We start from the raw sequence: 25961 nt of genomic DNA on the forward strand, positions 1-25961 counted from the left end.
GGGTGACAGATACAGATATAAGCTTTACCTAGTAACTAGTGAAATTGCTTTTCCCAGCACAGGGGTATAGTTGCATGCTATTAGCATTAGAGATTTCAGGTTCCAGACCTGCTGCTGACTTCAATGAGTCTATTGTAACATTACTTGAAATATGGTCTGCTGGATTTTTTTCCTTGAAAGTTGTCAGCTGAAACTTCTTTTTTGTTTAATGCCTTAAAGTTTTCCTTTACCTGATTTTCCCTTTTTGTCTCCTGAAACATATGTATGCATGAAAAAATTAGACTTCTGGAAGTCTGGATACTTTCCTAATGCATTTAATAGTACTGAGGACATGGAATACTGTGCTGAGTCCTCTGGGAAACCTACAATTAGTGGGATGAGAATACCTTCTGTAAATGATTGAGCTCATGAAACAGTGTGAGTAATTAACATGCTGTGCAGGACAGAGCTGAAAATCCTTACAGGATTATCAGTGAGGCATTGTTTAAAAGATGTCCTTGGGTTGGACAGTGGCAGCAACACTGAGTGCAGGCATTGCTCAGAGATTGTGCCGAGAATGGAAGGTGGCAGGTACCATGTGCAGCACCTGGTTAGTCTTCTGTTTCCCCCATTTTTATCCTTGCTGTTCCAGCTCAGAGGAGCTCTTCATAGCTTATTTATTTCATCCCAGGAGGTCTGCAGGTGGATTGGTTGGATGTTGGGGGATTTTTGTTCATTTGTTTGATTGTTGTGGTTTGTTTTTTAAACCAGTCTGTAATGATGGTTGGGAATGAAGAGCCAGGGAAGGGACAGCTTTGAAAAGTTCTCTGTACATCTACTTGTGTGGTGGTCTTAGTGCATGTGTGTGTGTGATCTTATCCCAGGATAGGCACCAAAGGGCTGCCTGTAGACCTGCTTAAACATTTAACACCTAGCTGCAGTTTCCATGCCTTCCATGCAGTTTCCAAAGGCATTTTAGTGCCTGCAGATGCCTACAGAGTTTTCAAAGGGCCTTAGCTCATTGGATACCCAAATTGCTGTGACTTTGATGGGATTGGTATGTCTAACTTTATTCGGATCCTTTGAAAATTCCTCTAGGAGTCCATATGCCATGCACCCAAAATCCTTGCAAAGTATGATCAGACTTCATTTTTTGTTTGGCAGGTTCTGTGCCTGGAGCTGCACTTCCCACCATTGCAAGTCCTGCCCAACTTGCATAGAACAGCTTCAGAAATGGCAAAGGCTGCAAGGTGCTCACGCAGTGTGATGACCAGCTGAACAGGATTGAAAAGGACAGTGACAAGTTATAAAAGTGAGCAGTGGGTAATTTACTTTGTGAAGATGTTTAAAACTCACCATTGTTTTGGGCTTATGAGTGGAAGTTGATTATGATAAATTTGTTGGAGGGCAAGGTCACATTTTTGTTTGCTGGGTGAAAAGTGAGGCCAGACAAATACAGAAATAGAGTTACAAGCAGAGTTTGCAGATGTCTGGATCCTTTTAGGTGTGGAGTGGTGAGAGTGACCTGGTGGGTGGGGGCTGCAGGAGGAGTATGAAAGGGAAATGATTTACACACAGTAGGCTTGGAGTGAATTTGAGCTGAAGAACTTTGCAGGGAGGACAGGAATTAGAGAAATGGAAGAAGAAAGGGAAAAAGAAATTTCCTTGGTTGGGTGAAGGTGATGAGACTGAAGGAACTGGTGTGAAGATGTGTGTGAGTGGGTCAGACCTGAGCCATGCAAGAGGGTAAGGGGGAGCTGAATTGGGAACAAAACAGGTTAAACAAGGACATACGGCAAGGAGGTAGGAAAGGGAGAAGGAGCTGAAGGCTGGGAATGTAGAAGGTGAGTCCAGCATGACAATGGGAGTGAGATGGCAGGCAGGCCTTTCCTTTTCCAGAGGCAGTTGCTTATGAATACCCTTTATGTCTGTTTTTATCTCTCTGCAAGGAAGCTTTCCAAAAGCATGAATAATACCTTATTAGGTAGAGGGTAAAGCCCCTCCTTTTTATCCTGCTTTAATTCATGTTTCCTCTGCTTTGGTACATGGTGCTGTTAGAAGTGCAATTATCATTCTTCCTGGTTGGGCGGTATGAAGGGCGTAGCCTCTCTCAGCATCTCCTGGAGGCTTATTACTCAAGAGAGAGGAGCTGTGCACGGGAAGCCAAATTAAACTGAGCAAAGAGGAGGCTGTTTCCACTGCAGGGATGGAACAGATTGTTTTGCTGAAGACCAGGTCAGGAGCTGGTCTAGGGGAGAATGTAGCTGGAAGCCTGCAACGTGGGGAGTTTGTGCCACAGAGAGAAAGGCAGAACACTGTGGGCCTTTGTGGCTTAGCCTGCCTCTCTCCCTTTTGTCCACTGCTTTAGAGATGTGGGTTGCTGACTGTCCTCTGCTTGACAGTGAAATATTGTCCTGCACAGACTTCAAGGCAAGAAGTTGTAAAATTCTGGTCCCCATTTCTGATTCTCTTCAGGATCTTGACTGTTGCTTCTTAGAGAGATACCCAGACCTAGTTTAAAGATCCCAAGCCATGGAAAATGCAATGCATTCTTGAAAGAACCACCTTCTCCCTTCCTTTTTTACAAAGCATAACTTTTCTCAGAGTAATTCATTTGGTTTTTAGCTGTCTTTCACCATTGCATCACTACTGTTTCCCTCTGCTTTTTGGCAAGGGTGCCTTACACACCATTCAGTGGTCAGCTTTGAGGGGCAAACAGTGTCTCCATCTCTGTTTGCCAGGTTCCAGATGTCTCTGAAGCTTTCTGAGCACCAGGCAACAAACAGTTAAGGCAGCTGAGCCACAGGTCTCAGAACATTTTGCTAGGGAGCCAGGTGAGCAAAGAACAGATAAAGGCAGCACCTGCCTATGGGTTTGGAACAGCCTGGGGCCATGGATAGAATGTAAATACACTCTGAAAATCTTATTGTCTGACTCTCTGCCAGCGTCTTCTGGGCTCTTGTCATGGAAAATATTTCAGCTGAGGTCATTCAGTCAGCAAAAAACCAGGATTTAATACCCTCTGAGGTGCCAACTTGCTTCTTTCTTTGTGTCGATAAATAAACAAAGTAGGGTAGCATTTCATGTTGCCAGGATCATCTTTGTTTTATTAGGAAGGGCTTAAAGGTTGTTGATTTTATTTTTTTCATTTTTCATTTTTTTTTTTTTTCTCCTTCCTCCTCTTTAAATGCAAAGGCTGTATGTTTCTGCTCCCTTTCTCTGTTTGCTCCTCCTGGCTCCTGCACACGCCCAGCCTTTAGAGTTAGAACTAATGTCTGCTTCTTGTAAATCTCTGCTGGCTGCCCCAGGCTGTGTTTTTAATTCCTTTATTCAGCTTTGAGATGAGTAGGAGAAAGGTGCAGCTTTTTGAGATGATGGAAGTTGCCATTTCCCTTCTTCAGTCAATTAGGCACTTTAGTTGTTTTCAGCTAATTCTCTAAAACTTTCCATTGATGATAGCGCTAAGGGGCGTGGGGGGAGCTGAGGGATCTGGGAGGGAGAAGAGGGAGGGCTGGTAACTGGATTATCTACTGGGATGACTGATTTGCTGCCTGTGCCTCTGGGAGAGAGAAACAACCCGACTTCAGAGCTGTGTTCAGAGCAGCTGAGCTTCTGGTCAGTCAGATTTATGGCTTCTGATTGTATTTGTGCAGTGCCTGTCCTTTTTCAAGGGTGACATGAGGCATGGTGATCCTGTCAGTGTGCTCAGGGAAACCCTTGCTTTTTCTTCCAAATCCTTACAATGGGAAATTCCTTCCAAGTTTGTATGGAGCTTCCCTTAATTGTCTGTCTTGGTGACCCTTCCCCACATCTTTCAGCTTCATCTACCAGTGTCCATTTTGGGTAAGTCATGGCTGTGCAGGCACTGCTAGGTGAGGAGGAACCTTTTGTCTAGAGGTGATCCCTACCTATTGAAAGCCTTCACCTATTTATATTTATATTTTGGCCAGCTGTCCATCCCTGGCTCCTCTGAGCCTTCCTTCCTGGCCTGCAATTCCCAAGCCCCTCGTGGCTGGTGAGTGCCTCATACAGATGTTACAGAAGGCACCACAGCATCCTGGCAAGTCCAGCAATGGTGTTCCCTTTCTTCCACTATGTTTCAGCAATGATGTGAGAGTAAAGAATGGGCTTTGCCTTCTAAAACATCAGCTCTTTCTGCTTTCAAGCAGGGAGGAATGAGATCAGTCCTTCCACATCAGCACTTTTCTTTATCTTGTTGTTTTCTGCCCTAAGTCTGTCAGGGTCTGTGGCTCACCTGGTAATGAGTCTGCAAACCTTGGGGCTGGGAGTCATCTCACCTGGTTTTAGATATCTAAAACTTAGACATAAAGTTTAAGATTGTCATCTAGACTCCCTCTTTGCTCAGTGAGGAGTGATAAACAGCCCATGCCATTCACCTTACCCACTCTAGACATCTGCCTTAGGTTGGGATGATTCATACTTTGGAAGCTCCCATGTGCTCCACAAACTCTCTGGGAGGCTTAGGGGAACATTCAGATCTGGACCCCTAACTCTCAGAGGGCTCTTCATCTGAGAAATCCAGCACCTACTGATTTTTACCATTTACCATGGATATTGTCCACATGCAGGGTAGAATTACACTGTCACTTGTTTTAAGGGGAGTAACTTGTGCCCATCTGACTGTTGGGATGTCTTTGTGATGATTTTGGTTTTGAAGGAGATGGTGACCTGGAAACAGAGGAGGTTTTTAAAGTGAGAAGGTAATAACTACTTGGTCAAATGTTGTCATTCTGCTATCAATTTTTCAATCAATCAGGTGGATTTTAAGGCTACCAGTTTCAGAGTTGGTGAAAAAATATGGGGGTCTGGTTCCATTAAAACTAAAGATCTCAACTGCTTTATATTTACCCTTATGCTAGCTTATGTTGTGATTGCTTATCCCTGTGTATATCTTTGAAGGGGAAAGACTGCAGGCATTCCCCACCCCACATGAGACACAGACCTTAAAATACAGAGGGGAAAATAGAGCTTGGAGCCAAGCTAATCTTCTCAGGTTGCTGCTGGGAACACAATGGTGGCAGATTGCTGTGGCAGGGGACCCTGCTCTTCAACCAAAGACAGGAACTAGACTGACAGGACAATAATAGTGTGTTGGCTCAACTGGCAAACACACATCCCCTTTGGACAGACTCAAAATGTTACATTGAGAAGCAGTTAATACACCGTTGTGTAAAGTTCCTAATGGACTGGAGCCAGAATGCTCCATTAACCACACACATATAAAATATTCATTGAGCTTGGGTTTTGTTGCCAAGCTGGAGGAAGGGAGGAGAAGCTTTGTGTATGGAGATAACACTGTCAGTATTGAGGGCTGAAGGGAGGAGTTGATGATGTGTTCTGAAATCTTTTATTCTTCTTAAGAAGAGAAGTACTTTTCATCCTTGGCAGGAGGCTAAGGGGTGCAAAGAGGATTAAATGCAATACTTGCCAGGTTTTACATTTCTTGTTTAATTGACCAAGGGTTGAAAGTACCTCCTGCCTCTGTGCCAAACTCCCTGATCTGTTCTGTACCATGTGCTTTCTGCAAATTAAACACAGGGTCAGTCTTTAGAAAATAAAAATATTGAAAAACCACAATTGTGTTCTCCAGAAGGTTGGCTTCTAAATAGAATAAAAAATCCCTAAGCACAGGAAAGTGAGGTCTGTGGAGATAGGAATTATAAGCACCAAGGTTTCTCTCTGAAAAACACATGTTCACCTGTTTTTGTGCTAGTTTTAGGTGTGTGGTAAAAGAAGCTTTGTTTTCTGGGTGCTGAATATACAATGAACATTTAGAAGAGATTTGGTTGGGAGAATTGGCTTGACTTGCTTTGTGCTTGAATTAGGAGACAATGAGGCAAATCATAAAATCGTGTTTCAGGCTGAATGAGTAAACATGTGTGCAAAAGATACTGTCCATGTGACCCCTCTCTCCCTTGCCAGAAGGCAGCTTTGTGTATCTTCTCCAGCCAGACACATGCTGGAAGAACCACAGCCCTGCTGAGGAGGAGCAGGCAGGAGTGGTGCTGGGTGGGATGGATAACTGGGAATACGAGGCCAGGAGGGAACATGTAGTGGTTTGCCTGAGCTCTGGGGCCTTTGTATCTTGTGGTGTCTGAGCAGCCTTTGAGAGGCACTGGAGAGGAGCTGGTGACCATTCTTGTGCATCATGTCTGGTCCTGGTTGTGTGAGCACCAAGAAATAGAAGGGAGAGTTCCAGAAGGCAAAACAAAACATTTTGATAGGAGAGGATGGTAAAGAACAGGAGCTCTGTTGCAGTATTCAAAAATGTCCCAGGCAATGAGAGACCCACTGTGTGTGTGAGGAAGCGGTGTGGGGAGAAAGAGGAGAGGCACCTTAGAAACAGGAGAGATGCTCAAAAATGGATGATGTATTCTGAAATGGGGACAGCCAGGTTGGTGGCACTACAAATGAAAACAGACACTGGGAGAGTCTTCCAAATTATTTGAGATGAGGCCCTGGAGAAAAACACATTCAGTCTGATGGCAAATTTCCTTCTGTGCCTTCATGGCAGGACAGAATAGCCACCAATAATGTTCAGATAATGCAACAGTCTAAGCAAATGCCCAGTTAAACCAGGCACGTGCAGACCAAGACCAAAAGTGTCTGTGCTCTCCTAGAAATACTAAATCCATATGAGGTGAGGATGGGTGAATTTCACTGTACTGGCCTCAAATAAATCATGCTGAATGAAGCTGCTCAGTACCAACACTGCACTACCAGGATCTCGTGATGGGGAAATAACAGGAATAGATTTTGCCATTGGAGAAGTGACTCACAGTTGGTTGGGAACCAGAATCCAATAAGATAAATCAATTATCTGTATCATCATTTGCCACCCACTCTCTATGAACTGGATGATGCCACACCAAATCAGGAAAAACATTATTATAGAGTTATCCTTTTAAACAGAAAATAGACTGTACAATATTTATGCTACTTAGGATGTAAAGAGCAAATTTTAATTTACATTTCTAAACAGACCAATAAAAGAGAAAAGTAATTTTTGACTAAGGCTTTGTCTAAATTATAGCTATTGCACTGAAAGAATGGCTTGGCAATAGTGACCATTCATGGTCAATTTCATTACTTTAGTAGGAATAATAACATGTGGAAAAACCCAAATACCAAGACTGTTTTTATTTCAAAAACATTTTAATATTAAGAAATTTATTTTTAATAGTATTAATGAATACTTAAATTAATTAAGAATGTAACTACTATGCCTGTATGGTGGAGAAAATATTTCAGTTCCCAAAATTCACCTAACCCCCAAAAATTTACTAAGTAAAACAGTGGAGGAATACAATAATGTCCTCTAAAAAGTGGAAATCATGCCTAAACAAATAAATGGGAGAGGAATGTAATTTCTTACAAGTTAAATATAAACCCATTGCAACACAAACTAAAATGGTTTGAAGCGTGACTCATAAAACCCATAGAAAATCATAAAATATTTCCTTCAAATATGACAGGAACTGACAGTCTGGTGGGTCCAGCAAACACTCCAGGTGTGAAAGGAGCAGTGGAGGTCAGCAAACCCACTGAGGGTAGAGGCACTGCCTGCACAGCAAACAGGAAAGTCCTCCAAGGGTTGAGCCCAAAGGATGCTCCTGAATTGAATTATTAACAGAAAAATGTTTTAAAACAGGCATGAATGAAATGAACAGTAGCAAATCACGGGGAAAATTATGTTCACTCAAATGTTGCAATTGCTCTGGTGTGAAACTCTTGGGTTCAGTCAGCCTCAGCTGCCTTACCCAGCAGAGGTAACTAATGGGACACCAATCCTAAAAAGTGTTCCAGCAGGGATGAAAAAAGCCTGCAGGTGACTCCAGTCTGGCTCGTCTATCAGGAAAACTGAAAGGAAATTACAACAGATTTAGTGGCAGCATACCTAAATACAATATACTGTGGGTGTGCTAACACGACCTTTAGAAATTAAAGGCATGGATTGCAAACCCTGGAGAACTTCAAAGGAATCAATAAGCATCTGGAAAAGCATGTGGCACTTCGTATAGTGTGCTTGGGGTTTTGAATGGATTTGGAAAATATCTCAGCAGGGTATGAAGAAAAAGATAACTGTAACTGGCCAATTTTCACACTAGAAAATGTTCATGTTCTTTTTAGTGATCCTTTGGGGGAGTGAGGAGGGAAGGAAGGGCAGTCCTTGTAGAGTTTCTGGGGCAGGGAAAACCATGTCTTTCAACAGCCTTACCTGAAAAAAGAATTAGTAGGGAGAGCAGGAAAGTCATTCAGGCCAAAAAAATCATTATCACAGTGATAACCAAACCTTTCTGGTCCTTTTCTCAAGGATCTTGAGAGACTGGGCAATACTGTGGCAGACAAAAGTCAATGTTAGTATATATAAATAACACAGAAGAAAATAATCCTGACCGTTCTTGCCTCTAGGTTGCTGTGTTTTCTGTGGTTTCTGTAGTCAGGAAAATGATTAATAAAGTCATAGCTGCTCATTTTCCTGAAATGTCAGACAAGAAGTCCTATAAATGTCAAAGAGAAATTTTTGGAGTTTTTTTGAATAATTGACAGCAAAATAAAAAACGTATGCCACTGCAGTACACAGAGGAGAGAGACAGAGATGTGGATCTTCCCTCAGTGTTCCTGCATCTTGGGTGCTGCGTGAAGGACTGTTCACTCAATTTCAAAAAAGATGTATTAGAAGTAGAAAGCATAGAAAAGAGCAGTAAGTAGCTAGAAGCATGAAATGTCTATTTTTTGAATGGAGAAGTATAAATAAAGTAATGCTTCTCAGCCTTGAAAACTGAAAAAGCATTTGATAGAGGCTCATCAAATGAATGATATGGAGGAGATGAATGGGAACTGGCCTTTCTCCCTACAAAGTAAAAACTAGGGCTGCTAAAGAAACTAGATGGAGAGTGGCATTGGATAAAAGGAGCACTTTTTAATTATTTTATTGTGGAAGCGATGACAGATACTGGAAATTGCAAAATGAAATAAATTTAAGAGAGGATGAGTCAAAATTCTGTAGGATCAGGGACTATTAAACACAAGGGCCTGTGTGGGCTTGGAGATTGCTGCAAGTCCCTGAATTGCCAATGGCCAGAAGCTGGGGGACTGTGACCATTCTGTGCACAGTCTGTGTTGTGTGTTTGTTAAGTATCTGCTTTTGGACAGAGCTGCAGGTAAACTGCTGGGCCAGGTAAGGCTTGGCTTTACCTGCACCACCCTTCTTGTATCCCTATTCTACTAAGGCTGAACATGCTCAACTCCAAAATTTGTTTCCTGCTTTGCGTTGTCTCACAGTTCACTTGGAAATATTCCTTTTCCTTTCTGTAGGTTTGTGTGAGCTTTTGGCCCAGCTGCCAATACTCAGCTTTTCCTGCTCGATGTACAAGTTTCTGCATCCTCACCCTACGGATCCTTTTTTATATTCAGAGATCAGCACTGTGTGTTTTCTTTTAAAAATCACAGTATTTCAGCCAGAATCACAACATCAGTTGATTTATAAGCCCTGAGCTGACAATACATGTAAACAGAAGACTAACTTTAAGCATATGCTTAAGTTCTCTGCATCTCAGCCACATGCTTAAGTGCTTTGCCAGGTAAAAATAGAAGCATGATTTAACAGTAAGCCTGACTTTCCATTGTGCTATTTTAGTTTTATGCTGATTTATCTCCAGCTAACTCAGCCAGGATACCGGACTTGGTTTGGAGGAGACAGCTTTGGTCTGAAAACAAGTTATTCCAAACCCTAGAGCTGGAAGAAGTTCTCTAGGACCAAAGATTTTACAAGAAGGGGTGTGAGGGCAGAGTGTTAGGCTGCTGCTTCTGGATTCATGGTATGAGTTTGAGTTTCATGCTGGAATTGCACAACACCAGATACAGTGGGTGTCTGGCTGAGCTGACTTTAGTTAAAAGCATCCAGATGTGAATGTTTTGGCTATGGAAACTTTTGTGCTTTAAATGTGCTAGCCCAGTTTTCTTGGGAGAATATTTGAACTTCTCCCTCTGCTAAGATTTCTTTTTTAGCATCATTTAAAATGTTGAGCAATGTAGGGATTTGTCCATAGCATAAAATAACATAACATAACAATCACAAGCCATTTCAACTGGATTTGCCTAAAACGTGTGATATTAGGAGACAAAAAGTACTGCTCCTATTTTGACCTGAATTGAAAAATTAAGAAACCTCAACAGTGCTTGAGAGAGGAATAGCAGAATATTGTAAATATTATGCTAGAAGGATGAGATGCTGCACCCACCCAGGTTTGATAGCAGTCCAAAGGCATGGAAATGAGTCAGGAGTCTTTAATTTCTAATGTTGCAAGCTCTTAAATCAGAGAATCAGCAGCCTGATTTTATTTGTATTACAGTTACCCTGCAGTTTGAAATGGAGACATCAGACTCTTCATAAAATAATCTAGATTTTTGCCAGTTGCTTTCAGCTCTGTGTGAATAGCTGTCCTAGAATTTAGAATGCTACTAACTTGAAATTGTTGAGAGCTCTTAGTTTTGAGTTATGTTATTGAATTTATTTATTTGTTCTGAATTGATTATTTAATAGGGGAAAGGAGAAGGCATGAGAAATCTCTTTGATCATTTGAAGGAAAGATTGGTCCCACTCCACTGAAATCCTTGGCCTACAGATATCCCCTAGGAGACCTTTAGTGAACATCAGACAAAGAATGACAGTAGAATCTTCATTGCACTCTGTCAGGTAAGGGAAATGAGGGATCAGGACAACAGGTGGAAGACCATAAATACCTAAAAGACGAAGTAAGGAACATAGAATAATATTTGTAATGCTTTGTGAGTGGCTGGGGATTTTAAAAATTTTTTGTCTTTAACTCGAATATGGCCCATAAAGGTTATTGATGACTAAATTTTTTGTGTTCTTCTCGACTAAAAATATAAGTGTGTTCTTATAGAAAAACTAAAGGAATTTCTATTTCTTTGAGTTTTTGAGCAACTTACCTCCTCACATTTGTACTGAAGTCTTTTCATGACTGGTAAGATTAGTCTCCCTTTTTGGCTGGGCAAATGCAAGCTAATACTAGATTGTGTAGGCAGCTGTGGATTGATATGAATGAATCACCAAAACTCATCAATATCTGCAGATATTTTCTTGACAGCAGTAGAAAACTGCAGGGCTGGAGCTGCAGGGTGCTGGAATAAATATTTTTTGCTAGTACATATAGGAAGTACAATTCCCTTGAGTCTAGAGGTAGGAAGAGTCACCTACATGGAGATGAGTGGCAGTTTTTTTCCATCCCAGCAGAGGAATACTGATATAGTGTCTTTCACTGTGATGATAAAGCCAGCCTAGTTTTGAAATGAGTGTCTGCACTCTTCTGTAAATAAGATTGCAGCAGATGGTTTCATTGTTCCCCAGTCTCAATCAGAAATAAGAATTCTGCTTAAAACACTGAGGAAAATACTATGAAAAAGCAGTGCAAGCTTTGTGTGCCAGTGTGAAATGGGTGTAGAGATACCATGGGTAAAAGCAGAGGTGTAAGCCTTGCCTTTCATGAGTACCTTATCTGGAGAAATTACATAAACTTCAGGGTTTATCTTGCAGCTCTGTGCACAAATAGGTGTGTGTGCTCTGTCTGAACATAGCAGAGATCAGCATAGGTCATAAAAATAGAGCAAGTCGTGTTCTCTGGGACTCCACATTGGGTTTTAGGAACATGGAGGTCCATTTCTCATTTTGTTATAAAGTTTTTCCATGTCTTCCTGCCAGTCCATGTCTTCTGCCAGCTTATGGGCAGGTCCTTATGTATAGTACTGTAGGCTAAAAGATTTGTGCATCTAAAAATATACAGGGAGATGTGTTCTGCCACCCTTGCAGAGAAGCAGAGAAAGGATTCCTGAGTGCAGTTATGTCACCACTCTGGTTCTGGGACTGGAATCTCAGGCGTAGAAAATTGTTCTCTCTGCAAAACAGCAAAGAAAGAGTGTTTTGGCCCCTCCTGCTGCAGTATATCCCCAAGTCCTGCTGCAAGGAGCTACTTTTCATGTGGACAGTTACATCTCCCTGAACATCTACATGCATATGCATGTGCTTTCTCTGTGTTTTTTGCACGTGAGTGTAAAACACAACCCCCCTTCAGGTGTGAAGCCTCCACATCCCCACCTCTGGTTTGCTGTGTACCTCACCAGGAGCAATATGGGTGCAGATAATGGCTTCTTTCACTTGTCCAGCTCCAATTCACTGTTCCTTTTCCCTTGCACTGAATTCCTTGCTAATGCAAATATAACCTCTGCTTCCCTCCCTCTCCATCCTCAGTGTAAATTGACTTGCTGCAACCTGCTACTCTCCAGAAATTACAAAGCCCAGGAAGATAATTTGTTGCTGGTGCTGATAGCATCTGTTTATTCTAATGCACCAGTCGGGCTGTGCTCGCCTGCACAGGGGAGAAAATGACCTTCAGTGGAATCACAAACTTAGTTCTGGATCAGCATCTCCCTCGGCAGCTGGCTGCTGGGAATCTGAAGTCCCTGTTTTCAGGGAGGCAGCAGCCAAACCAGTGCAGGGCAAGGCTGCCACCAGGGAGGCAGAAGGCAACCTAGAGCTTTTTCAAGAGTAAGTATCTACCACAGTAGATTTGTGGCCTGAAAAATGCTGTGCACCACATCTTTTCTAGGATGATTGGATTCCTTGTTTTCATAAGTGAAAACTCCTTCTGCTGCTTTGCACACCAGTGCCCAATTAGACTTCAGTGCTGGTGCCTCATGGAAGGTCTGATTAGGATATTCTTACTTGCAGAATCAGATAAATAAAGACATTAATAGAGTTTAAACTGAATAATCCACAGGAGTTCAATTGGCTGACTGGTTGTGATGAAATTGATCATAGTGGCACAAAAAGAACCTTCTTTGTATCTTATGAATAAACAGAAGATGAATGTTTTCTCTGGATAATAGAATAATTTTCACTTCATTGGTACTTGGGAGTATATTAATCAGGTTTTAAAGTTACATATGCGAATCTCACTGGGTTTTTCTAACTCCAAATCCTAGAGGTACAAAGCCAAAGAGCTCCCGAGGTTTTTATTTTAATTTCTGATAAGAAACACTGGGGAAGTTCTAGAGGCTAAAGAAATCTAAATTTAGATCAATATTTTTAATAGATTGCTATGATCATTAATAATTAACATTAATATTAATTCAAGGATATGCAAGGAATACATAAGGAACAGCATACTGAAGCAGTGTATCACATGAAAAGACATCTAGTACTGTTTTTTGAAAATTAATTATGGTCAGCTTCAGTTGGATTTAAAAAAATAAATCTATCTGTTTGATTATTGCACTAATGCTGATGGAAGAACTTCCTGTATGCCTTAAACTTGTTCCCATACATATTCTTTCATAAACTCAAATGGTACAGTACCAAATAAGAAATAGCAGATGGATTCCAACTGTTTCAGTTATAAATTTCAAAGTGGGATTTATAAAGAGGTTTAAAGTATACATCAAATAGTTGTGTTCCTAGTGGGACCCATTTGTTGCTATGAGTTGCTTAATAGTGTGGCAGTGACTGTAAGAAGGGGTGAAATCCACTCTGCTGGTGTTAGCAGGTGACAGAAGGAGCAGTTTAGCATGGTTTGGATCCTTTGGTGGAATGGAAATAGCAAATGATTTCTCTTTTCAGGATCCTACAGGTAAAGGAAATGAAAATTCTGAGATCTATGTACCAGATGGAATAGACTGGGCTGAGAAACAGAAATCTGGAAAATGACTAAGGACTTGAGTGCATAATTGGCTGAGTGTCATCTCTCACTTCAGTGCTGTGGCCAAAGGGTCTAAAGCAATCCTTGGAGCCTTTCTAATGCCTGCTTGATATTCCCTGTCTCTGTACTCAGGGATTGCTTTACTGCTGTGTTTGGCATTGGTGCAGCTGCTTTGGGAGCACTCCATCCAGCTGTGGTACCCACAATTAAAGAAGGATGTTGAAAACCTGGCGATCTTTCAGAGAGGAGCCACAAGAATGACTGGAGGATTGGCAAACACTTTTCAGTGCAGTCCATCCCCTTAGCTTACCAAATGAGAAGTCAAGAGAAGCCTGGTTCTCAAGTATGCTATATAAGGAAGAGAAATTCAGAAACAGAAGCTCCTTTGGGCAATAGTGTAATAAGAATTAGTAGTTAGAAGCTGGATGAGTTCATACTGTATATGAGTCTTCAGCATTTAACAGAGGAAACCATCCTTGGAGCAAAAGTCAGGGCTATGATTTATTCCATCATTTGCAGTAGAGGTTGGATGCTTTTCCCATCAGCTTCACTCAGGTTCATGCAGGATATTCATTCAGAGCAGTCTCGTTGCTGGCATCCTTTCAGAAGTCAGACCTACGTGACCATGGCTGCCCTCTGGCTCTGTAAATTTACAGTCAGAGCTCTCACCCCAAGCTGTTTGTGATCTGGAGACACAAAATCCTTCAACATATTAATTCTGCTGTTTGATGCTAAACTCTGTTCTTCAGTTTCACTGTAGAATTGGATAAAAAAAGCAAGAATTTGTGGAAGAATTCGTATGTGAGATTTTGTTTGACCATATGAAAAGTTTTGGGACTAATATTAATTTTAAAACCATTTTTCCATGTTTATAGTTCTCATTGAGTGTACAGTCAGAGTCAGGCTCCTTTTCTCAAAGGCTTGAAGTCATGGTCTAGCAAAAGGATCCACCAACATTTGTGAAATGGACACAGGAGAGCAGGGAAGGAAAGAGCCATCCCTCTGGTGCCAGGTCCTACCCTTGATGTTCCCTGACTTTGCAGTTTTGACTACCAGTCAGTCTGTGTAGTTGTGTGGTGCCCTGGGGCCTTGGCTGTTTACCCTGCTTTCTTCTCTGAGGAGAAAATTCCTCTTGGGCAGAAAAAAAAAAAAAAAAAGGCACATTGGCTATGGCACAGTGAGAAATTCTGCCCTTCTGCTGCCCACCTGAGAGGAAGAAGTCTGCCTGAAATCTTCCCCAGCCCTTAAAAACAGAAATGGGCATGGCACATATAAGTGTTTATTGAATTTGGATTGAATTCTAATATTCTTTAATCAAACCCCATGTTTGGAGGATGTCTGAGCCTTGAATTTGTGTTATTGACATTTTAGAAATACTACTTTCTGGTCTGCTTCTCTAGGACCACTCAAAACTCTTCAAATAAAACCAGATCTGTGGTTTTCTCCACTTCCCTACTGGGTTGCTTTGATTTCTGAGCTCTGAGTTTAACAAATAGAGGCCACTTTGCTTCCTCCTACAGAAAAGTATTGTCACCAGGATGATGTGAAACAAGGAAATTTTGCTGAAGCCTTGATCTGAAAGGTTTTATTTCAAGGGAGGTTTTTATTTTGCTTACTTTCATGTCTATATATAGTTTCCTCCAGGAGTGCTTTTGTAAGACCCAGACTCTGCTATGATTGAAGTTGATTCTCTCCTGCTAATTTTCCCCATTTTTATTGGAGAAACTTCCCTTTTTCAATCCCTACCCAGACTGTGGAAGAGAGCCCAGCACAAGGACCCACAGCTGCACCAGGCTCTCCATGCTGACACCCACCCAGGGCCCTTGGCTTCCTCTGGGCATCAGAACAGGTGTGGTTATTCAATTGCTTCTGTAAAGCTGGGCTTTCAAAATCCTATCCCCCAGGCACTCTAAGGGATACTTCTTGTTCATTTTTTCTTTTTAAGCTCTTTATCAATGTGGTAGATAGAGATGCAGTTCCCTGTTTCATCTGAAGGTATTTGATATCATGACTGTAAAATGATATAAATATTTTAGTTGTCAGCAGTTGATAGGCATTCAAGATAGGTTGTGGGATGATTACATTTAATACCTTTGTGGAGCAATGGTAGAGATATCATGAAAAATATCTTTTAAAATATATTCTGTTTTATAAAAAAGTGAGTTTGGTTTGGAGTAGTTGGAAACCTCTGGAACAACAATAATAAAACTGGAAAGAATTTTTCCTTTTTTCAATATACTGTCAATATTGGGTCTCCTTAGTCAAGAAAAGATTGCTGTTGAAATTAACTTTGTGGAGATCCATCAAAGCAAAAATAACATTGAAATACATTGTGTTGATTCTTATGAGATAAACATTCTTTCAGGAGCTGTTCTGGAAGGACATTTCACCTGGATCAAGAAAACCAGGTGAGGAAGAATAAAAAAATTAATTTTTTGCATGCTGCAAGTTTTGGGGTCTTTTTGTAAAACAAATACATTTTATAATTAGATTGATGAAAGCTCTGTTTGTATAAGGGTCAGAAGAAAGTGATACATTAATTTGTGATTTCCAGTTTTTCAAAAATCAATACCTTTCATATTTGTATTTCTCAAAGTTTCCAGAGAAACAGATGAATGAATGTGTGTGTTCTCTAGGGCATTGTATCTATCTGGAACCCTATATTCTCCCTTAAATGATGCCCTGCATGGTAAATATTACCTCTTCACCAAAAAAACTCTAATTGCACATCAGCCTTCCAGCTCCAAGCTGTTCCATTTGTGTGCAGAGAGAAAGAGTGAATCACTGTCTTAATTAAGGTCAGTATGTGATACCTCTGCTATTCTTCCAGCTATTCTCAGCTGGTGAATAAAGAGTTAAAAATAGGACATAGACTGTCCTCTTCTGTGGTCTTTACTGCTAGCCCAGCATGTTTATGGAACCTTTCTCAGTGATAGTGTGTTTTGATTAATATTCACATTTCCATCCTGATTTTTCTTTAAAAGCCTAAGTTGAATGCAGACCACAAGATCAATTAAATTGTGTTTGCCAGTACATCACTGGCAAGTCAGGCCATCGGTCACACAGGAACTTTTTTCAGCCTAACTCTGAGTTCATTGATCTTAATATTTTTAGTGCCCCTTGATAGGTTTATTTTTGTTTAAAGCACATCAGTAGAAATATCTCAAATCCAATCCATTTCTGGGACTCCAGCTAGAACAGTAGTTGAAAGTCAGGGTGAGGAACTTAAAAGGGAGGAGAGAGAGGAAAGAGGGATGTGGGTTCTACATCAGTGCAGCACTTTCCCCAAAAACTTGTATGAGCTTCATTGCAGGCCCCAAGGGAAAGAATTTTCTGCTTGGCCTACAGAAGGGAGTGGTGGTGTGTTGGGAGAGGCAGGGTGAGAAAGCAGCTATGTTGTTCTTAGAAAAGCTTCATTGGCAAACAAGCACAATAATTTTGCAAAAGAAAAAAAGTCTTCCCCAAGAAGGAGAATTTTGCTGACAAGGTGTTAAGAGATGAAATATCTGCTTTTATTTCATTCTGTTCTCTAAAGGGATTTAGAATTTTGCTGTGTAGCTCTTTCATACCAAACTAACTTTCAAAGTAAATCCAGTTCCTCTGCCAACACACTATTTAAAGAGGTAACACAGCTCTATTTTCAGAACTCATCTCATTTGAAATTTATTGAATTTGTTGAGTTTTTTCTGGCCTAAAGTTAGAGTGAGTGCTTTGGGTTCTTTTTGGGTTTGAGTAAAAATTGTGGTATCATGGTGGAATCCTGCAGAAGTCAACCATGGACAGACATTTCTAACATCAGGTTTTGTGTGATTTCCTCCAGGATCAGAACAGAGATCCACATATGCTGCTTGGAGGCTGATTTCTGCCCTCATCCCTCTGTTCCAGTCAGTGGGCAATGCTGGGGGCAACCTTCTCTCCCTTCTGATGCTCCAGATGGGTCACTGGCACCAGGTTTTAAAGGTATGTTATGGCAAAGATGAACAACAGTTTTAAGATTGCTGGAGTGCTTGGATTCAGTTTGTTGGTCTGGAATGGGAACAAAAAATGGTTTTGACCCATATTCCTACTGTACTGTCTGTCACCATTCAGAGTCTGTCCTGCAGGTATGAGTATCTCTTTCACAGAGTGGGTGAAAAGAGTGAAGGAAAAGGGTGTTTCGTGTGTTTGACTCATATCAGCATTGAAGCACTTGTAGCTGCTCTCCCATCAAGGCATGCTAAGTAGGAACACCTCACAAGGCAATGTAAGGACTGTATTTTATGGCCTGAATGCAAAACTTGTATTAGTTTCAACCTGCTCCTAGTAACATGTGTCTAAAGCTAAATTATCTCTTTCATGTGGTTTTTGTATTACACGCTAACCTCAGGTTGCTTTCATGTGTTCAACTTTCACGAGTTCAAGAGTTTTGCAGGAAGAGCAGCGAGATGTGTTTTTGTCAATCCCTTTAGTTTTGGGGCCAAGCTGGGTTTCCAGTGGGCAATGGGAACAGCACTGACTGCCTGGAGGAGCAGGAGTCAGCAACCTGTGTGGTGCAGGCATGTGTGAGTGCCTGTGCATGGATGTGACTACAAAGGAACCATTTGGGAAGAACTGTAACAGTGCAGGGCAAAGGCTGGAACCAACCCAGTGACAAGCAGATCAGGATGGGTTGGGAAGTAACCCTACAGAGTCTTTATTTTCTTAAGCATACATGTTTCTAGAGATGTAGACATGAGTGTATAAATGATAGACCTCTCAATGGTCCGTGCTGAGCAATGCTGTGCCACAGCAGGGGCTGGACTGACAGCTTTAGGGCTGCTGGGCTCACTTCTTGCTGGCCTGTCTAAGCCTGAATCTGATTTTTAAACTAGAACTAGTTTTAGATGCCTTGGGAAATATTTAGCATGGGTGGCTTCCACATTTGGTTAGTGAGATAGGGCTGGCACCAGCACAGCAATAGTGATGGGGAGTTTGTGTTTGTCGTGGTGCCATGTGTATTTCCTGCCTTTAAAGCCCAGTGTCCTCTAACTCTACCCGAGCAGGGAGGCTGCACTGTGGCAGGGCAGTGCAGGGGTTACAGCTGGGCTCAGGAAAGGAGCAGAGGCGTGCCAGCGTGCCAGGGATGCTTCTCCCAGACTGCCCCTGGCCAAGAGCTGTCACTGTGATGGATGCCATGGCGTGGGCTGGCAGACAACATCTTCTTTGGGGGCTGTCTCTTTTCTTCTGCACAAAAAAGCCCCAAACCTCCCCACTCGCAACACCTGCTTTGCTCCTCCATGCCACAAATCCTCCCTGGAGGAAGAGGGACAGTTCCTTCTGTGTCTTCTTGAGTGGGATGATCTCAGCATGAGTCACTTGCAGCAGGATGTGGACCCTGTTTCTTTGGAAGCAGCTGCACAGCTCAGCACGTCCCTGACACAGCTTCTGGAACAGGGCAGGGCACCTTCCAAACCGAAGCACTCGCGGGCAAGGCTTGAGCACGCTCTAATTTTGTGAATGGCTCTCACCCCAGAGCAGGATGTAATGACCAGAAAAGGGTGGGGATATTGTAGATCCATTTCCCTCATTCTTGGTGCCCAGTTAGTACCCTAAAAGAGTTAACTTCTGAGTCTACACGGAAAACCACAGGAGCAGTGAGCTCTCTATTACAGATATTGGCTGTAATGCAAAGGGAGATATTGGTTCATTGATCACCTCGTGGGCTTGGACCATGTCTCATTAGAGTTTCTCAATGGCTGAGGATTATTCTGAAATGTCCATTTGAGTCCCAGCCTTCTTGTTCCTGCTTAAGTATTTTTCTTTTTTCCTCATTTTGAACGTATCTAAGGAGATTATCAAATAGCTCCTAGACCAACACCTTCCTTTCCTCACAGAAAGGTCTACCCTCCCCTTGAGTCACTGGAAAACACTACCCCAAAGCCATTTGCTCGGGCTGAGTGACATGCTGGGCAGTTAATGAACCAGCACAGCTGTGTCCAAGCATCCCAGCAATGAACACAGGCTAAAATAGAAGCCACAAGCGGGAAACATGCAAACCCTTCCTGTGCCAGAGACGAAATCCAGGGAATGCTGGGCTGGATTGCTGGATTTTCACGCCTCTCACTAAATAAATCCCAGTCTGCAGTCCACCCATCCACTTTGTCCGAGTTGGTGGCTCCTTAAAAGCTTTATGGAGGCATTTCCAGTGGGGCATCATCCAGTAATAGTAGAAAATCTCAGGCAACACCTTCAGGGTAGACACACCTAATTAGGCTGGTTCTTGGAAAGGTTGGTTTGCTACTGGCAAATGACCCATCACAGAGTTTAAATGACCAGCTTGCCCAGTTTTTAACCTCACAAAGATTTTGTTACAGTTAATTCTTTCCTGATTGTCCCTGAAACCTGTTCCAAGTAACTTCAATGATACATCTAAAGCCTATTTAAAATAAAGGGTGGAGTACTTGTCCCTCTTCTTCCAGCAAAGAAACAAATCCAGGCCAGTCAAAAGGTTTCAACTAATATTGAATGATACTTGATATATGAAGTTATTTGGGTTGTTTAATGATCTAAATGTGGTGAGTGGAAGAAAGTTGTCTAACTTTTAATCAACATTTTTGCAATGCTGGATGCAGAAGTGGGAGCAGTAGTTACTATGTAGCCAGTTCTCATTATTTTATTCTGAATTTTGCACTGTGATACTATTTAATTTTTTTAAAGAAAATTTGTTAATATCTAAGAAGTTGAGTTCTCATAAAAAACCCCAACCAAACAACCCCACTAACCAATCCATAATGTGTTTCTAGCCCTTACACTTATGTAGAATATGACCCATGTACAGCCCAAAGTAAAACAAAAATACCTCACCAAATCTTACAGTTTCTGAGTCAAGCCCTGTACACTCATATTCCATTTTGCATTTAACTTTTTGTGGTGTTGGCATTTCTGCAGTTATAAGTCAAGGGCTGCCCTGAAGCAGTGATTTGATCTCCCTTGTCTGAGCTTGCCCCACGAAAGCCTATCGGTAATAAATATTATCCCAAGTGACTGTGGTGTAAGTAATGGCATTCCTTGCCCAAAGATCAGCCTCCAAAAATCGCTCTCTGTTCATGTTTGGAAAGAACTGTTGGGGAAAAAGGTGCAAATGACTCTTGCCTCTGCTCATAATGTCAGATACAGATCACCTGGACACCGAGAACAAGACAGACCCAGCAGGACCCAAGCAATCTCCAGTTCATTATGTCTGCCCTGTTTTTCCTGTGAAGGCCATGTCTGAGGCTGTGCTCAAACAAATCTCTCCTCCCTTTTCCATAAGGAAGTACATGGTGCCTTCCTCTCTTTTGCCATGGCAGCCCAGGCCAGCTGTGCACAGATGTGCACCTTCCCAGCAGCAGCAAGGCCAAGCTTACTCTAAGCAAGGACTGATGCCTTGGGCCTGAGCTTGGCCAGCAGCAACAAACAAGGAGAGATTGAAGGACATCTGACCATGCATTTAAGGCCTCCATGGCTTGAATCCCTGCTTTCACCAGTGCCATCACTCCAGCACTGTCCTGGAGAGGCTTCCATGCAGCACTGTGGGATAAGCACAGGTGATCCCTCATAAACTGCCCACAGGAGGCGAGTGTCACTGGAGATCCTACAAGGATAGAATGAGTCTCCTTTTTTAGTGCTCCTCCTTTCTTTCCTCTTGTGTTTGCAAATACAAGTGGTAGAGGGGTGGGAGGATTTAGAAATACATTGCTTCAGCTGTATTTTTAATTAAGGGCTTTGCATTTTATGCTTTGCTGTAAAATATGATAGATTTCTTCAATAATAATTACACTGGGGAAAAACAGCTTCATCTGAGTTGCATAAGACTTGCTTTATCCAGGCATGTGGTTTTATTAGAGCTTAAATGTGATTATCTAGGGAAGACCACAAGCTTTTGTTTAGTGATAAGAAGGGTCAGAAAAAATTAAAGGAAACACAAGCCATAAACCCCTCTCTGAAGGCTGTTTGGTTCCATCACAGTACACTAGTGATTCTCCCTGGAATCAGCATGTGGTTCCCTTATCTTGTGGTGGGGAGATAGACAGTCTCTGGGGAAAGCAGTAAACTGCCTGAGTCTTCGAGTCAAGGAATGGAAAACACAGAGTGTGATTATCAGAGTCCCTGTCCCTAATCCATCCTTAAATGTTCCCATAGTTCTGTGCAGTTTGAATTCCCTTAATTACGTGATGGATTTACAGTTTAACATTTCAGATATAATTGCCTCTTATTATTGAAAACAAAGGAGACACGTGCCAGTCTGAAAGAGTAAAGACATAGCCCCGAGGAAAGGGATTAGTTCATCTTGTCTTTTCCCCTCACGCATGCACATGCAGATATTTCTGCACAAGTCCCTCTATACCTACTTGTCAGTGCATTCCTTGTTCCTTGGCTTCCAGGGCTGCTCTTTCTTCATGCATCTGGGAAGTGGTTGAAAAGTCCTTTGATTGATTATGTTCATGGTCATCATCCTAGGCTCAGGTACCAACAGAGGTCCAGCTATTTGAACTTTGATATACATGGCAAGACTAAAATAAGCTGTTTAACAGCTTCCCAAGGTTTGGACAACTGGAAACCTACTGGGCATCAGGCAAGAGCACCAGGGAGCTCACTGAAATCACTGTACTTGGTTCATAGAGTGTAAAGTTCTTCACATGAATGCTGGCTGTGTAAGGCACTGATTCTCATTTGTTAAATCCTCTCTTTTGGAATCTTTTTTGTGTTTAAGACATGCAATGTGTCTGCAGGATCTTCCATACCTTGCTTATTCCCTCACTGGAAATATCTTGAGTTACTCTTGGGGTGTGGCTGTTGAAGGAATTGATTGCAAAGGGAAGCAGGGCTGAACCCCAAATTTTGTTTGTATTTAGACATTTTTATGAACACTATTCACTTACTACTATCCAGTCACACAATTTGATTCCTCTCCTAAACATTAACAGGATGGCCAATGACCTTTGCTGCAAGTGGACATCACTAATATTCACGAGTAGTGAAAATTAATTTTAAAAAGTAAAAGTACCTTTTAAGGTAAGCAGTGCTGGTACAACTGGGAGATACTGAGACAAAGGGCAGTGAGGTGTGTTTGTGTGTATGTAGACACAGTCAACTTTGGAGAATGACACTGAAGAATTATCTCCATTACAGCAGGGTGGTGCCATTTCTCGTATCAGCCTCATTCATCTCTCCACATCCTGTGCCAGGAATAAAAGGCTGTGATGATCAGTGGCACAGAAACAGCTACCTGATGGTCCTGTTGTGTACACACTGAGGGTGTTGCCCTGGAGACCATGTGGCAGCAAGGGCAGTGTTCCTGTTTCCATCCAGATGCTGGGAGTTGCTTGGAGAAGCTCATCCATCAGGGAGGTTAACTGGGGGCTTCATCAGCACTGGCCCTCCTTGCCATATGGCTTCTTGCTGCTCCTGCAGAGCTCCTAGAAGGGAACAACACAGTTACCAAAATACCCCAGGAGCAGAGGAGAGCTGGGCTTTGGGCACTGTTTTTCTGCTTGCAGCCACTTGTGGCTGTGCAAGTCATCCAGGAGTGAGGCCACTAAATCCTCATGGTGTCTAAGCCTCTTCTGCCTGTTTGCAGCCCTCTGCCCTGCTTACCAGGGTGGTGTCAGAGGGCTGCCTTGGCACAGCATGTGGTCCTCCAACAGGGATTAATCCTACTGAATGTGGACACGGCAACGCCTACACCTGAGCTGTCTAGACACCCCTTCTAACAAGCAAAAAGCAAGAGGTGTGGCTAGGGGCTGAGTCATTTTAACTTGACAGCCCAAACAAGCCTGCTTAATCTGCCCTAAAAAGATGCCTGTTTTTTTCCAGCAGCTGCAACACGAGCCCAGAGTGCTCAGGCTGGATGGAGATCCTGCACTGCAAGGCAAGCTGAATCCCTCTCCCTGGTTTTGTGTGGCTGTGGCCATGTAAAGTATCAATAGATGAGAGAGCTGATTTTGTTCTGTGCTGGTCTGTCTTCCAGGTCTTCTGCTGTTTCTGGGGTTGCAAAAGGAACATCCACCTATCAAGTCAGTGCCCAGCTTAAATTTTTATATATCCCTCTTCATCTTCTAATGAACTGTGCACCTGGAGGTGTGCTTCAGTGTGGTCATGCAACCAGCTGGGCACAGTGCTGAGCAAAGATTGTATCTCCTTTCTCTAGGAAGTCAGACCATACTGAGAACTACCATCAGTTATACTCAAAGTCCCCAAATTCTTGGTGTCTCCTTTGCCCAAGCATGAGATCATTACCTGTTGTGTGGGGGTAAGTTGGGTCCCTTTAGTGAAGAAAAGCCCACAGCACCAGGCTTCAGAAAAGAGGGGAGATTCTAAGTGACTTTCAAGTGTCTGGCTGGGGTTCTGTTAGCCATTCCCCAGTTCTGGGCTGCTTCCAAATCCTGGTGATAGGCACAGCATTCAGCAGGAGCTCTAGCAGCCAATCCATCAGAGCAGCAGTGTATAAATCAGGAGATGGATGCAAGGAGTCATCAAGGGTGAGGAGCTGGCTTTAGGAGTATGTTTGCATCCATCTGAAACCTGTCCACTGTCTGAGCTTCTCATCATTGTGTTGTGTTCTTTCTTTCCATCGAGTTTGTGTAAAGAACAAGCCTTTGGGGTAGAACTTTTCTGCCTTTGACACTCCCAACTCATTCTTGCAAGTTTATATTTGTTGTTGTTGTTGAGTAACCAGTAATAAATAATGTTTTGGTCAAGACTCTTAAAATGGGTCAGTGAACCTCAAAGCATCTCTGAGTTGTCTGTACCATGAGAGCCATTCCTCCTGATTTAGAATTAGGTGAAGCACTGACATCCTAGGGCATTTTAGAAAGAAACAAAAAACCCAAAAATTTGTGCTCTATTGTATTTAGGGGGATATAGCATTCCCTAACAGAAATCCTGCATGCCTGGATGTAGACAAATGAACAAAGTCCTGAACAGTCTAAAAGAAAATACCTCCTCCATCCAAAAAATGGGAGTTAGAAAGGAGACTTTTGCCTTGTGCCTCCAGCTTCAGTTTAAAGTTGATCAAGCAACTTCCTTCTGCAGAGAAAGTGTTTCTGTAAGTGGCAGAAGAAAAATATTGCAGAGGAAAAAAAACCCTAGTTCCTGAATTCCAAAAATACTGTCTCTTTTCAAAGTAAGATTTATATGCAAGAAGACAATCTCTCTTACAGAATTTTTCCTGTCACTTGGAGTCCACTCACTGGAAACAAGCATACAGTTTAAAAATATATTGGAAGAGCAGCTTGGACACAGAGAAAGGAATGACCTGTAGTCCTAAAAAACAGAGAAGCTTTTCAGTAGCTTGAGGCTTGGAACAAGAATCTAAAAGTTATGTAACACCAGTAAAATTTGGGGCATTCTTCTTACCTAAAAAATAACCATTCTTGGCTTCTCACATTAATATCTCTGCTTAGGGATTACGTTAACTGTTTTGTGGGGAAGCTGGATGGAAATCTGCAGCTGTGGTGGTGAGTTTTCTTCAATGTGTACAGGGTCGGGATGAGTGAGTGCTTGGGTTATTTGAGGGCTGGTGTTCCTGAGCCCTCTTTGTCTGGGATCCAGACAAGCCTTCCTGTTGAGAAACACTGTCCTACTTCTTCAGTGCAAGACAAACAACAGAACAGCTCCTGCTCTAGCAGCACCGTGGAAGCAGTAAACTGTTTCCAGTTAATGCTGCGAGCATGGAGTGGCTTCTGGAGTTATCAAAGCAGAGGTAACACACCTCCTTTCCTGCTCTCCTTGGTTTTATTAAGATAGCTTTGGTTCTTGCAAAATTCTGAGGGATGTTGTGTGGGCCTTTTGCAAGGAAAAGGTTGGATGCCCATGTGCACCTCTGAGGTGGAAACAATGGGTACCATTAGCTCTATTCAAGGATACAACTTCATTTCAGCATGAGTGGAAAGTATGTGGGAATGCTTAATAACTTTTCCTAGAACAAAATAATAACCTAAACAAATTGCCCCCTTAAAAAAAAAAAAACCAAAAAAAAACCAAGCAACAATCCAGTAAAAAACCCCAACTAAACAGCAAAACAAATGGAGACATATGTGCTTCATTAAAAAAAAAAACTAGCCCAGATTAATATATATATGTATTTCTGTGTGTGTGTGTGTATATATATATATGTAATATCTTTGGAACAGGATGGAGCAAGGACTTGTTTGCCATGTGATGTGGCAGCCCAGCAGTGCCTGGCAATGACTTTGCTGCTTTGGTGAGCTGGTCAATTCTCAGCCATGCTCTGAGGAGCACTCT

General features: G+C 42.2%; 1 long non-coding RNA gene across 1 annotated transcript in view; it reads left to right on the forward strand.

The window, feature by feature from the left end:
• LOC135278817 (uncharacterized) overlaps positions 1 to 25637 on the forward strand; it is a 104999-nt gene extending 79362 nt beyond the window's left edge. The window contains exons 15-24 of the long non-coding RNA XR_010346216.1: positions 1144 to 1291; positions 9319 to 9584; positions 10547 to 10699; positions 12272 to 12568; positions 15469 to 15567; positions 16084 to 16126; positions 17539 to 17678; positions 23532 to 23586; positions 23686 to 23967; positions 24572 to 25637. This is a non-coding gene — a long non-coding RNA (uncharacterized LOC135278817). The remainder of the gene's footprint in view (positions 1 to 1143; positions 1292 to 9318; positions 9585 to 10546; positions 10700 to 12271; positions 12569 to 15468; positions 15568 to 16083; positions 16127 to 17538; positions 17679 to 23531; positions 23587 to 23685; positions 23968 to 24571) is intronic.
• Positions 25638 to 25961: the final 324 nt, after the last annotated feature.

This window comes from Passer domesticus, chromosome 11 (assembly GCF_036417665.1).
Source record: "Passer domesticus isolate bPasDom1 chromosome 11, bPasDom1.hap1, whole genome shotgun sequence".
Classification (NCBI taxonomy): domain Eukaryota; kingdom Metazoa; phylum Chordata; class Aves; order Passeriformes; family Passeridae; genus Passer; species Passer domesticus.